Genomic DNA, 13,959 nt, shown 5'->3' on the forward strand with positions numbered 1-13,959 from the left:
CGTGCGTCTAACAAAATCCCATGGTCACTGCTCTTCCAACCTTTCTGACCTCATGGGAAACTTCGACTCGATTTTTCCCACTTGCCTAGCATGTTTAGGCTGAGATTCTTGATCAAATCTACCATTTGCCTCAAGTCTTGCCTTAGCCCATCATCTTGCACTGCTGTAGTGACCACTGCTGGCATCACCTGAGTAGTAACAGGAACCACTGGTTCATCAAGATGAACCCCTGACATGCGACCTTGTAAAGACTCTATAGGCTGAAATTCAGACCTCATTGGCAAAGACTCCACCCCTAACTGGCTCATTTTCCTCAGCTTCCACTCTTTGTTCCTTGCTACCCTCTAGTGCATCTTCATATGTCCTAGGCTTCTTTAGCTCCACTCTCCAACGTATATTCTCTCCCAAAGACCAGCCAAGAACCTGTCCTTCTTCATCATGTCAGGCGGGGGTACCTGTGGTGCTAAGGCCTTGCACATTCGCTCCTCCCATGCCAATGAAAACTTACGTATGTACGCATCTACTGGCTCACCTTCCTTTTGCACCAAAGCCAGTACTTCTTGCCACACCTTGTCAGGATCTTCTATCTTCACAAACTCCACTTCCAACCCATGTCGTAGATTGTCCCAACTCAACCTTATAGGTGGATCAGCCACACGCAACTCCTCTTCAAATGCTTTAGACCAAACTCGTGCATCACTCTTCAAACAAATTTGGAGAAGGCGTAACATTTGCGTAGGGTCATGAAATCTGGTTGCTAATGCAGGCAACCTCCATCTTTTCCAAAAATTCTTCCACATCTTCATCACTTCTTCCATGAAACTCGGGATAAGAGAAAGCCATGGCTACCCAAATTATGATGCTTTGAGAACCCCTTCGAACACACGTGCAAGAACCCAAAACTTTTCACTACCCAATCCCCAAAAACTTCAATGGAGCTCAGCTTTAGATAAGGACAAACACATGCACATCAAATGAGTTTTCATAGTTAATCATCGGATGACAACAAGCAAAGGACATTCCAGGATCTCTCTCAATCTTCTTGGCCCAAACATAAAGACTATGCGCTGCTGGAAAAAGATCTTCCTGGACACATGAACATTAATCTGAATTCTTTGAGTTAAATGAAAAGGAGTGAACTGAGGGCCATTTTGATCATCCATTAAAGCCAACCATGAAGCTCCCAAGAAGGCACACCTGACTCAACCTCTGATTTTGCCAAAATTTCACCAGCATAACAGCATAAATGGCTCAAAATACCAAAAAATCAGCCATCATAACTTGGGAAAATTTCGACAGAGTTTCCCCAGAAGTAGAGCAGTAGGAACCCAAAATATAGACTGTCTATGTATGCATAAACTGTCAACAATAGAACCCGAGCATCAAGTAGGACTCACTAGTACATAGCCTATGGCGAGGTCACAAAAAGGGTGCTCTAGCTACCTGTATCACCGAAAGGATCTCCACATTTGAGAATCCCCCAGCTCAATAAAAACCTCACACTATCGACCCTCACACGAAGGCTAATGCAAATCGCGTATAGTCAAGTCTCAGAAATGACTATCTTCCAGACCAAGTCTCAGAAATGGCTAGGACTGCCAAATACAACCAAGTATGGCTCCACAAATGCATACAATGGCAGTTTCCACAAGTAACGTACAATCCAGCAGACAATGCGCTCAAATAGGCGCCAAGTGATGCATTCCCACAACAATTGCAAGTGACATCGCTGCTAGTATATCACTGTACTCTAGCTACCTATACCTGTGTGAATCACCTGTAACCTGTAACCTAGAACCTGTAATCTGCAACCTGCAACCTGTAATCCCGAAGCTCGAAGCAGAAGGTACTCGAAGAAGATCCTCCGTGGGGGCGCCAAAAGAATGTGAGCGGGATAAAAATACACACATCGCCTCTATAACGACCCGACACACACTCTTGGGAAGATACACACACACACACTATGGGGCACCACTCGGCTTACACAACACACCTGGCCGAGACAGGGAACACACCTCTGGAGTGAGAGGAGAGAGACTATCCACTTGCCCACTCCACACAGAGACACACACACACACACACACACACACACACACAAAAACTCAGCTCAAAAGAGGAGAACTTCTGATGTTTAGATACAAATGAGCTTGGGCCAACACCAATGGGGCAAACAGCTCATACAATATGGGAAAAGATACTACCAATACAATCACAAATTGGAGAAGAAGCTTCACTCACCGAGAAGATTACACAGAAAAACAGCATCAATGCTTTTTTATGCTAGTTGGTGGACAATTAGTTTTTCAACCATGCACAAGCATAAAGCATGCAAAAAAATTTTAACGGACATAAAAAAAATTAACATTAAATAGGTTAATACTCTGAGTTTGACAACTCTAAATTTAACGGCATTAAATAGGTTAATACTCTGAGTTTAATTGCCCAAGCACATGAGGCACCCTACCAACTAAATCTATCAAATCACATACATTAGACCTTGGCCATGAGAAAATCTTTGCTTGGGAATTTTATTCTAATGTATTTATTATTTTTACTATATTCATTCACATGTATTTACTATTTTTAGTGTGTTTACAACATTTCAAATCTGTGAAAACTTAAATCCACAAATTAATTATATATTAGTGCAAGTTTTTTATTTTGGTATAGAACATAACACAAATTAATAATTATGTGAGGATATCTTTACAAGTTTTAGGAAACAACCTCACCCCTAAGTGGGTTTGTGGTTATATTCAAACACTCTCCAAATTACATTACATTAAATGCAGTTATGAAAGCTATTGTGCATAAATGATTAATTTGCACAAAAATCAAAGAGTACATTCAAGCTAGCATGTTTATTGTCATGCCGTGAGCACTAAGTAACACCCACATTTATTAAGGAGCGGTAAAGGGATCCACAATGGGGAAGTTCACGCACGAAAGCCAAGGTGATTGCAAGCACACAAACTATTTAAAATCTAAACACGGACACGAATTAAACCTCAAAAACCTAGGTAGCTTGCGTTAACTCACAATATAACCTCATAAAAACGTGAGGGGTTACACAACGTGCACGCGGGTGAGTTGGTCAGCTTTGTGATACAAAACCCGATGCGCGAGGTCATGGTTCAAATTTGGGTCGTGAGAGGGTAGTGGAGTTTCCATGCCACCTTGATTTTTGCGCTCGCCAGGTTTAGTGTGCCTCGAGGTCGTCCTTCACTTTCCGCTTGTCGATCCCTTAACCCCCCCTAATAAATGCACGGTCCCACTTAGTGTCAAGGTTGTCCACTTGAGTCTTGAGCCAATTCAGTATACTAGGTAAGGAAACTACAATGATGTATCATGTATTGCAAGAACATATTGGGTCTACCCGAGCGTTCATTAATTAATTATACGCTCAGATCCCTACTCCCACTCTTCTCAAACTAAAGCTACAGTTTTCGCCTCCGAATTTGCGTCGGTTCCCATGCACGACTTCTCTTGCTTCGCTAGTGCCACTCTTGTTCCCGTCCCAGATAGAATCCTTATTATCAACCTACTCTTAAGACTTTCTCACCCTAATATCTGCAAAATTTAGTTAGGTTTTTCAAATTCTATAAAAACTTGGTAAGGTCCATGCACTCTAGCAATAGGTCCAAAAAGAGAGCTTGTTTTACATCCCAATAGAGGGAAGCTGATCCCATGGCTTCCCTCTCGCATCCACACCCATACACGTGAACTTGGAAAGGGTGTCCATGGTGCTCGCTTCCTTATCTTACTTGAAGGCAAATTGCATAGACATGACATTTGCTTCAAGTTAAAGAAGAAGATGATGCCCTGCTGTCACCATGCTTGCACTCAACTCAACAATCATCAATGTGGAGTCATGACGTTACAAGAGAGAGTGAGCAACCTCCATCGCACCAATAGTATCGCCAATCCCTAAGGACTAAAGCATATGTGGACATTATCATACAAAAATTAGTATCGAATGATACGAATACTCTTGTGCATCAAAGACATTCAAGACATGAAAGACCAAAATTTTCTCTTAGATATGGTCATACGGGACTAAAGCATATGTGGGCATTATCATGCAAAAATTTAGTATCCAATGATACGAATACTCTTGTGCATCAAAGACATTCAGGACCATGAAAGACCAAAATTTTCTCTTAGATATGGTCATACTCCTATAGTATTAGAGAAGATAATTTGGTGATGTTCCATACAAAATATTTTAATAATAATAACTTTGGACATTAACCCAAATAGTCATGCGAATGAATTGTATATGGGAGTAGAATATCATAATGTTGACTTGAAAGTTTTTGGTAGAATTCGCAAACGCACTCTCTTTTTTACATGTGTCAAAGTATATGTTGTGTTACCAAGATTAGCATATATACATAATGTCTATAGAGAACCGATTGTTAAGTGAAACCGCAAGACCATACAAAGCTTCTATCCAAGTTCATCCCAAGAAAGTACTTGATAGCTATCCATAAATATTTTCTTCAACAAAGAAAAGAACGTCCTGGAGGGGGGGTTTTATGTAATCATGTTAATGTATAATGTGAGTTCGAAAGGAGGGGCTTTGAAATGCAAAAAATTCAGGTAATTTAACAAAGATACATTAAAATAATGGGTTTTTATTCAATTTTGAAAAAAAAATCTAAAATAAAAAATCATTTTATTCATTCAAACATATTAAAAGAGAGATTATTTTAATACCCCATGAACGCACATTATATAGGGGGTATTGAATGATGAACCTCCGGAGATAACGTCATAGCCACATTAGAGCTAGGTGTAGACATACCAAATGTAAGTATGCTTTTAAGGTGACTTCGATTCACCAAGGGATCTAGGAAAGGGTTGAGACAAAGGAGACAATGGAGATGGCCTAGTTTAATTAAGCATTAGGTATGAAGGCTACCTTGTAAATTCTCTCAACATAAAAATCACTCCTTAAATTAGCCTATATCACATATGTTCAAGAGATTATTAATACCTTTGAATCATGCTTAATTTACACGATGGGTGCACTCTTTCAAGAAACCTTACCCAATTTGATACATACACAAATAAAATAGATACAATCCTTTCCCATTAACCCACTTGATCTAGTACAAATTTGTGGAAATGATACCCTGATATTAAAGCTCTACATGATGAAAAACAACTATATCTTATAGAGTCTTCCTCTTTCAGAAAGATTACAATGAAGTCATAGCTTGATAATTTAAGGCTTACCCAAAGATAACTTTTAAGGTATATTCTATCTTCAAAATTTAATTAATAAATATATCTATTCACCCATTTTAAATAATTACAAGTCCTAAAAAGTATCGTATAAAAATACCAATTTTCAATTTTGATTCTTATCTGATATAAAGGGGAGATCAGATTGAATCTTTCATGGATGCTTTGATTCTAGAATAGTAACTTATAAATTGCATGGTGTACAATGAACAATTAGAAGCACTAAGATGACTAAAAAGGCCACAATTCATAGTATCGAAGATAACTACAATTTACATTCATAGTCATAGGAATCATGTGGTTGAATTAGCTTGGAATGGTAGTTTATCAAACCAAAAAAAGAAACATATCTCAAAAAATGCAAAATAACGTAGCATGGAAACTTAGGAAAAAATAAACTCTTACTAAAATAAAATTTTATTATCATTAACTTGAAAATAGAAAAGGTAACAAATTTTGAAATGTACAGTGCTTAAAATCCAAGAAATTAATTACTTTAAAATACTACAAGCAAGTCAACTTGACGATCTCAATTGTGGGAGAAAAAGAGAATCAAATGTCAAGTTTATTTATGCTTTAACTTTCTTTAAGAGCAACAGTGAAACCGTTTTGATAGAGCCACATGTCATTCAAAAATTTAATTTTCCTAGATTCAATTTTTGTTTCTAGCGTGTTTACTTCATTCACATTTTCTTTAGTATTCAATAACTTATCATTTATTTATTTGATGGTTCATGAGTCAAAATTTGTAAGGAAATTGTACAAGAAATGACACAGACATTAAGAATAAGTATAGATTATCATGAAAAATATTGTTCATTTTTCAGCACACATAATTGTTCCACTCGACATTTATGTTCAAAGAATTTAACCTTCATAATTAATAGGAGCTATATATGGGTGAAAGCGTGGTTTGGTGGTAAAAAAGAAGGACCTATTTTACTTATACCAATGAAAAAGTGGGGACTGGTAAATTTTTTGTAGTTTAGGTCAAAACTTTTCGGACCTTATGTTTTTAGATTCTTCTTTTGTAGACCTATCCACTGATATATATTATGATAGGTAGTTTTTCATGTGACATGTAGAAATTGTAACTCATAGATTTGTCAAGGGTGTTGTCAAGGACGGTCCTTTTTGTACCACCAAAGCATGCTTTTAGTCATATCCGAGAATATCTAGGGTTTTGAAATAAAAAGCTCAAAGAATTGTCTAAGAGGTATAGGCTTGATATGTCACTTGGTGAAAGATATTAGTAGGTGATAAGATCTATATATCCTAGAATATCTTTACCTCATACTATAGCTTTATAGGAAAATTTCTAAAATTGCACTAGAAGCCACACAATATAATGACATTTAAACATTTTATTATTGGTTTAATTATCTTATGCATCCTTCATGATGAAATTTTTGTGTTATTGAGTCACATTGTTGACTATAAATTGTCTAAAGAACTTTCAAATTACTTAATTGTTGCTAATATGATTTTGGAAAATCAAGATTGTATGCGAACCCTATGCAAGAAGAAATGGTATATCCACAAAATCACAAACATGGTGACAATCTAAAGATATTTTTAAAAAAATACTACATATGCTACATTACAAATATTTGAGAATCAATTTAGAATTTCTATATAATGTATACCAATATCAACCCCAAGATAGGGTTAGAACAAGTGTCTTACTTCCATTGTTGATGGCATATAGAATCTAATGGATACTTATAACAAAATTTATACAAACACATACATAGAATGTTTTGAAACAATAAATTATCTTTATATTTCCTTAAATCTTTCAAGCTATTGGTCGTAGTAATGCGGTCTTGTTTGTGTAAAGGAAGTTTGTTTGTTTATATCTCTACTGCATGCTTTTATGGTCATATTAAACAAAGGAGTAATCTATAACCACAAGTCATGGTTTTGATACAACCAATGGTACCAATGTCAAAAAGTTTGTTTACCTTTTAGGGCCTGGTGATTTTTTTTTGGTATTTATGCTATAGCTCTAGTTAATTTTGTCAATGAAACCAAAATATTGTATGTACTTCCTTAAGATCTTCATGTTCCATTTAACTGTATATACTACATAGCACCCCTACCCTCCCCATATTTTCCAATTTTGGTGAGACAGTAGTATATTCTAAATCTCTTGTTATCTAGAAAAAACCTTTTTGTCATGAAATATTGTTAAGAGCTCGAGAAGGGGGGGGGGGGGGGGGGGTTGTCACTATGTATGAAATGTGTATGCCATGTGCGTTCAAAGACTATTTTTAAAACTTCTTATCTATATATTGTTGATAAATAAAATACATTCTTTATTTATTCATCTTTAAGTAAAATTTTCAATTCTATTTTATGGTACCCTTTTGTATATGAAATTATGAGAAAATATAAAATTTAATAATCCCTTCCGCTACACTCACATGATAGTCACATGACTATTAAGTGACCTCCCCATGATTGAGAAGATGGTTATTTCCTAACAAAATTTGTGAGAGACTTCAACCTATTTCTAACACATACTAGAATAAATAAATAAAAGCTTTTTATTTTAACTCTTAATGTTTTGATGTTATTATAGACAAGAAAGTATGGTATTGAAATCTTCTAAACAAAATAACTAACCTTTGAAGATTCGAGCCAAATCTGGAAGAAGAATGTATGGAAAGTTTTTGAAGCGCACTTAGTTTCAAGAATATAAGCTTTCCTTTCTGGTGGCTGCTACTAAACTCCGTTTTTGCAATTATGTCTCCTGCTAATTGACTCATATGTTCACTTATTTCTATTTCCACTCGTTCTTCTTTGGATTCACAAAGCATTTTATTCCAAAGCTTAACCACTTCCAAAGTACATTCCACTATGTGCTCCAGCTGGTGCTGGAAAAGACATAAAAGAAAAATAAAATTGCTTAAATTTAATCTCAAAATATCGCTCAAATTTATAAAAGATAAAATTTCTTAAGCAACCTCATTTCACTTTCCAACCTACTAGCTAAGGAAATTGATGACGATTTCTATACATTTCAAAGTTACCTATTAGAGCTATAAAAATGAACATTACACTCATAAGAATTGGAAGATAGTCAACCTTAGCACTTCGTGAAAACATCTACAATGAAACATGCTAAATCCTTATTACAAATACTCTTTCCCATTATATTAAAGAAAACATTACTTTGATCTACAATATTGGGCAAGAAGTTATGGGTTTTTCTTAAATGCATCATATTGAGCACACCATATAAACAAACTAGTGGAATGATCTCATGTTTAGTCACTACATAGATGAACGATTTTAAGAACATAATACCATTAAACTGTAGTATATTTTTTTTTAATATATAAAATCATGCTTAGTCACTACATTGATGAACGATTTTAACAACATAATATCATTAGATTGCAGTAGAAAACTTCTTAAAACTTCTTAAACAAATTAGTGGAATGATCTCATATCGTGTCACTACATAGATGAACCATTTTGAGAACACAATATCATTAAGATGTTGTAGAAAACTTCTTAAATTTTATCCAAATTATATATATACACCAATCCTTGATGCATTTGACATTCTTAGTCATTGCACTCTTGTCAATAATAAATGTTGAAATCAAATACTTATGTCACATACATAGTGACATTTGTGGGCCCCTATGGCACAATTTATACTAGAGTCCCAACAAGAATTAATTTTATTTCAGGCAAGGAGTAGATAGTAGACAAGGGTAATGAAAAAAATCAAGAAAATCAAGGTAAGATGGTAGATAAATACAATAAAACATGAAGGTGTATCAACATCCATAGATATTTACAACTAAATAAAGAAAACAGTGAGGTGAAAGAAGTAGCCAAAGAGGGGTGTTTTTGGTCATATATTAGTGAGAATGCATTCATTGATATATTTTAATACTATTCAAAGTACATCTAAAATATGCACTCTCACACACATGTGCATGCAAACATAAAGCATGTATGTGCACATGCATTCACTCATTTGAGAAAAATAAGCACATATCTAAGCAGCTTGCACACATGTACACACATGAAAGCATACACATTCATTAGATGCACATACATGAGACAAAAAAATTCATAAAAGACATGCACAAACATAATCAACACCTAAAACATTTACGTACAACATGCAGAAACATGCACCGCAAGCACATTCTTGTGTGAAAATTGTCACACACACTCAAACATGCATACACACAAGAAATCTACACAGTAAACATGTATACAGATATTCATACACTCACCTAAAGAACAAAAATATTCACATCCAACGAAGACACACATGAATGTAATGAAATGTAATCATACATTTACCATATACTTACACACACCAAGGACACACATACATATTTATATGCACACATAAAATCCAAAAAAGAAATTTATTGACATGTACATATAGCAAGCACACACAAACATGCACAAGCACACACAAACATGTGCATATAACAAGCACACACAAACATGCACAAGCATGAGAAAAAGAGGGGACTTAAAAGAAGAGGGAGGAAGCAGTGCTACACATGGGACTCACATACACTATGCATGTGTGTGTGTGTGTGTGTGTGTGTGTGTGTGTGTGTGTGTGTGTGTGTGTGTGTGTGTGTGTGTGAGAGAGAGAGAGAGAGAGAGAGAGAGAGAGAGAGAGAGGAAGGAGATAACTGGGAGAGGGAGAGTGATAGGGAGTTAAAGGGGCAGATGAAGTTATAGATAGCACTAGGTAGAGAACAAGAGGTAAATATAAACATAGAGAAATAGAGAATGACAATTAGATTGAGATAGAGATAAAGGGTAAGCACAACATAGAGTTCGAGGAAGAGAGGGAGAGAGCAAAAGACAAAGATGGAATGAAATAAATAGAGGAGAGAAAGATAGAGATGGGGTGCCAGATAGAAAGAGGTGTAACAAGGAGATCAATTGAGAGGGAGAGAGATAGGGTAAGAAGCAGATAGAGAGGAACATAAATACATACAAGGAAAAAGCAAGATATATATATATATATATATATATATATATATATATATATATATATATATAGAGAGAGAGAGAGAGAGAGAGAGAGAGAGAGAGAGAGAGAGTATATGTGTGTAGAAGGTGGGGGAACTAACTTCAGAGATAACTTGCACAAGGGTTTATCTAGACAAGTTATCTAAAAAATTATCGGTAGTTACTAGACCGTATATGATTGTGCAACCAGTCAAACCCTAGTGCAGGCACCTATAAATAGGACCCATTGATTCCAATTTTGAAATCAATGAACTCGAACTCTTGCAACTCTAGTCGCTAGATGTTTTATAGTTCTTTTGGATACTAAGTGCTATACACTTGTACTTTTGAAGTTTTTACTTCTAAACTAGCCTATGAATCTAAATATACACTTCAAGTTATCTTAGTTTATGGCATTTGAAGTCTTTCATTTCAGTTCAATTGTTTGTCTCAATTCTCAATCTCATCTTTTGAAGTTTGATTTTGGTAACCTAATCTGACTTCATATATGGCATCTGAATCTGACATTCTGACCCTAAAATAGTTTCAGATGACTAGCTCATTCCATTTTGATGATCATGGTGATGAGCTAAAGCTCTTGACAAGAACCAATCTCCTACTTAGAATTCACAGTCAATTAGCCATTCACAATGCCTCCACATCATCTAGTACGAGGAAAGAATGCCACTATAATGTTTACTATGAATTAGGACAATATTAGCACACTAGCTAAGGAATCAAAGTAGGACTTTGATAAAAAAATCACACTTTTAGACTGAAGAAATTGATGCCAATTCAAGGAGAAGAGGGGCCCGTAAGGAGCATTGAGCCTCTCAACAGTCAACACATTCAAGAAGACAACATTGAGACAAAGTTGAAAGACACTCTGTTAGTTTCTCAGCTAACAAGAGAAAAAGAAGAGCATCAAGCAGGACCCCACACATTTTTTCAAGCGTAATCATTGTAATCAAACCCATTTTATTATTGAAAAATCCTGCAAGTCCAAAGACGTAGTAATGTTATTGAGTACTAGTGAGTCTAAAGGGGCCAATGGCTTCCATGTTTGTAATTCTTTGCAGTCTCTTAACCTTATACTAAGCCCCAATTAGTGAGAAATACTTTTTTACACCTTGGCTAAGGTAAGAAGCCAATTTTTATAACTTTAAGACCTAAGTTTTAGATAATAAAGAGTAAGCGTTGCTGTAGCAGCTCAACGATTGTCTACTGTTTCTTCAATCTCTCGTCTCTCTCGCGTACGTATTGCATTGATGTTCAGACCAACAATTCTTGTTCAAGTGATGACTAGAGCCCAAGATAAGGAGAACAAGCAAAAAAAACGCAAGTGTATCTGACAAATCCAATAAATCCTCTAAAAATTCCAGAAAGAAATATGCAAGAGGTACGAACTTAAGAGACAAAAATAACGAAAAGAGAGTGAAGAAAAGATACGGAAGGAAATAGAAGAAAAAATTCAGACTCCTTCAACCAAATTCAAGGAACCAAAATTGAATCGGTTGGATTAGTACTAGTCGACCGAATCTACGAGCCAATAAATGTAGCTTTGGAGGCTTTCCAAGCTGGTTTGAAAGCAGGTCAAATCCTAGAAAATCAATAGAAAAATTATCGAGCACTAGATATGGAAGCAGTTAGACTAGAAGCTTACAGAAACCTTGTATACAAATCACACAAACCATGATGGAAAAATAAAATCCACAACAGGAGGTTGCAAAAAAAACGGCTAAAAATGAGACTGAAACCATGAAGGAAGAAGTTCAAGAAAAGGACGAGTTGAGAAACATGGCAAATGATAAAGCACCATCACCTAAATTAAAAGTTCCTGATAATGAGGAAGGATGGAACAAGGTGCCGATAGTTGAAGGAGATTGGTTGAACTACCTATGGAAAAGAGACAGAGAAGAAAAATATGGGATTATAACCTTGAAATCAGCTCCAATTGAGGAAGTTCAGTTTGAGAGGTTCCCCTTGGAACTGGATAAACAATCATTATATGGAGATTGGGGATTCGAGCAGTCAGGCTTTTTGAAAGCTGGAATTTTGCGAACGCTATCATTAGATACTTAGGAGAGAATGAAGAGAAATCAAGGGTCTGCAAAAAAACCTAACTAGATAGGCCAAGACAGACCTTGGATGTGGCTAATATACAATCCATTATGTCAACACCAGTTTAGTGTACAATCACCTTAGAAGAACTAATGAAATCAAAACCACAATTGTGGGGAGATATACGAACCACCATGGAGAAGATGGGGCTAAAAGAAGCATCTCAACGGACTTTGGAAAAATTAGAAAGCAAAGATTTACAAACTAAAATTGTCAAGTCATTGCCTATAAACAAAGTAGGGGACTACTGCAAAGGGAATGATGGAACCACTACCCTTCTAGTACATTACAATTACAATGATATAACTATCATGGCTATTTGCAAGCATTTCCATAGCAACCAAAGCTATCTGGGAATCTTGGGAAAAACCGGTAATCATGCAAACAACAAGAATGAAACTGCAATTTTTGCAGATGGACACATAGAAAAACCAATGGGCTTACTTGAGAATGTGATAGTCACTTCTTTGTGGAATTGACTACCAACACACTTTTGCCATTGTAGATTTTTGAAAGAAACTCAACTATGAAATCATCTTGGGAAGAACATTTATGAGATAAATACAACTAGGGCAACGATTATCTCTATCTGAAACAAGTAGGGGCAATCACTCGAGTAAACTTGAAAGATCATTCCTACACGGATTTCTTGAGGACACCAATATAAGAATTAGACTCTGAGACCTCTGTAGAGACTAAACTATCTTCAAAGATACAAAAAGACTTCTCATTGTCAGCGAGTTTGCAAAGGGAAGACTACGATCTAGACAGGGAGGTGAATAACACAAATATATACCGGAACTGTTCCCTAAATATTTTTCTGAACCCTTTGAATGGACTCAGATCTTGGCCACAATGGATGTATGTGTTAATGAATCAACACCTATACAATTTTGTGATGAAAAACGCTATGACATAGTCCCTATCCCAATGGTATTCATTGAGATGATTGAGGAGCAATAGGTCTTTTTGGATCACTACTATGATGCCACACACAAGTTGGAAGAAGAGAAAATTACAACGGAAGAATCGGACTGAAAAAAAGAGCATGTAAGGGCCAAATTTCTACTCCGAGGAGGAGAAGAAAGATTTCTTGAGTTCCCAAATCAACATCGGAGACATCAACAGAGATACCATAGAAAGCGAGAAAAAAACTTGAGAAAGAATATCACAAAACAACCGTTGAATACCAAAACTCGATTCTTAATGAAAGTAAACGCCGTGGATTGCATAAAAGACAAAGTAACACTGGAAGGTATCCCGAATCGGCACTTAAAGAGCGACAAACCCATAAGAAATCAAAAATTTACAAACCTGAAACAACCAAGGAAAAAGAGCGTCTAATGACAAAAACAGAGTATAAGGCTAAATACAAAGAGTTGAAAAGGACCTTGAGTGAGATTTGGACAATAGAAATGGAATTAGATAGTGATAAACATGGAGAAATCAATGTTCTATCTCACTATAAAAAGTACACTTTGCAAGATCGCAAGATTGTTCTCAAGCAACCATTACGACAGTCAACAAAACCGGGAAAATCCTATGAAGGTCCGAAAAATGCGAAACAAATCAACCTAGCAGATC

At 35.9% G+C, this 13,959-nt stretch overlaps 1 pseudogene; it reads right to left on the bottom strand.

Moving 5' to 3' along the window:
• Positions 1–13,959, bottom strand: part of LOC147464176 (cytokinin hydroxylase-like) — a 73,896-nt pseudogene that overhangs the window by 42,922 nt on the left and 17,015 nt on the right.

This window comes from Adiantum capillus-veneris, chromosome 2 (assembly GCF_014529385.1).
Source record: "Adiantum capillus-veneris isolate H3 chromosome 2, ASM1452938v2, whole genome shotgun sequence".
NCBI classification, from domain to species: domain Eukaryota; kingdom Viridiplantae; phylum Streptophyta; class Polypodiopsida; order Polypodiales; family Pteridaceae; genus Adiantum; species Adiantum capillus-veneris.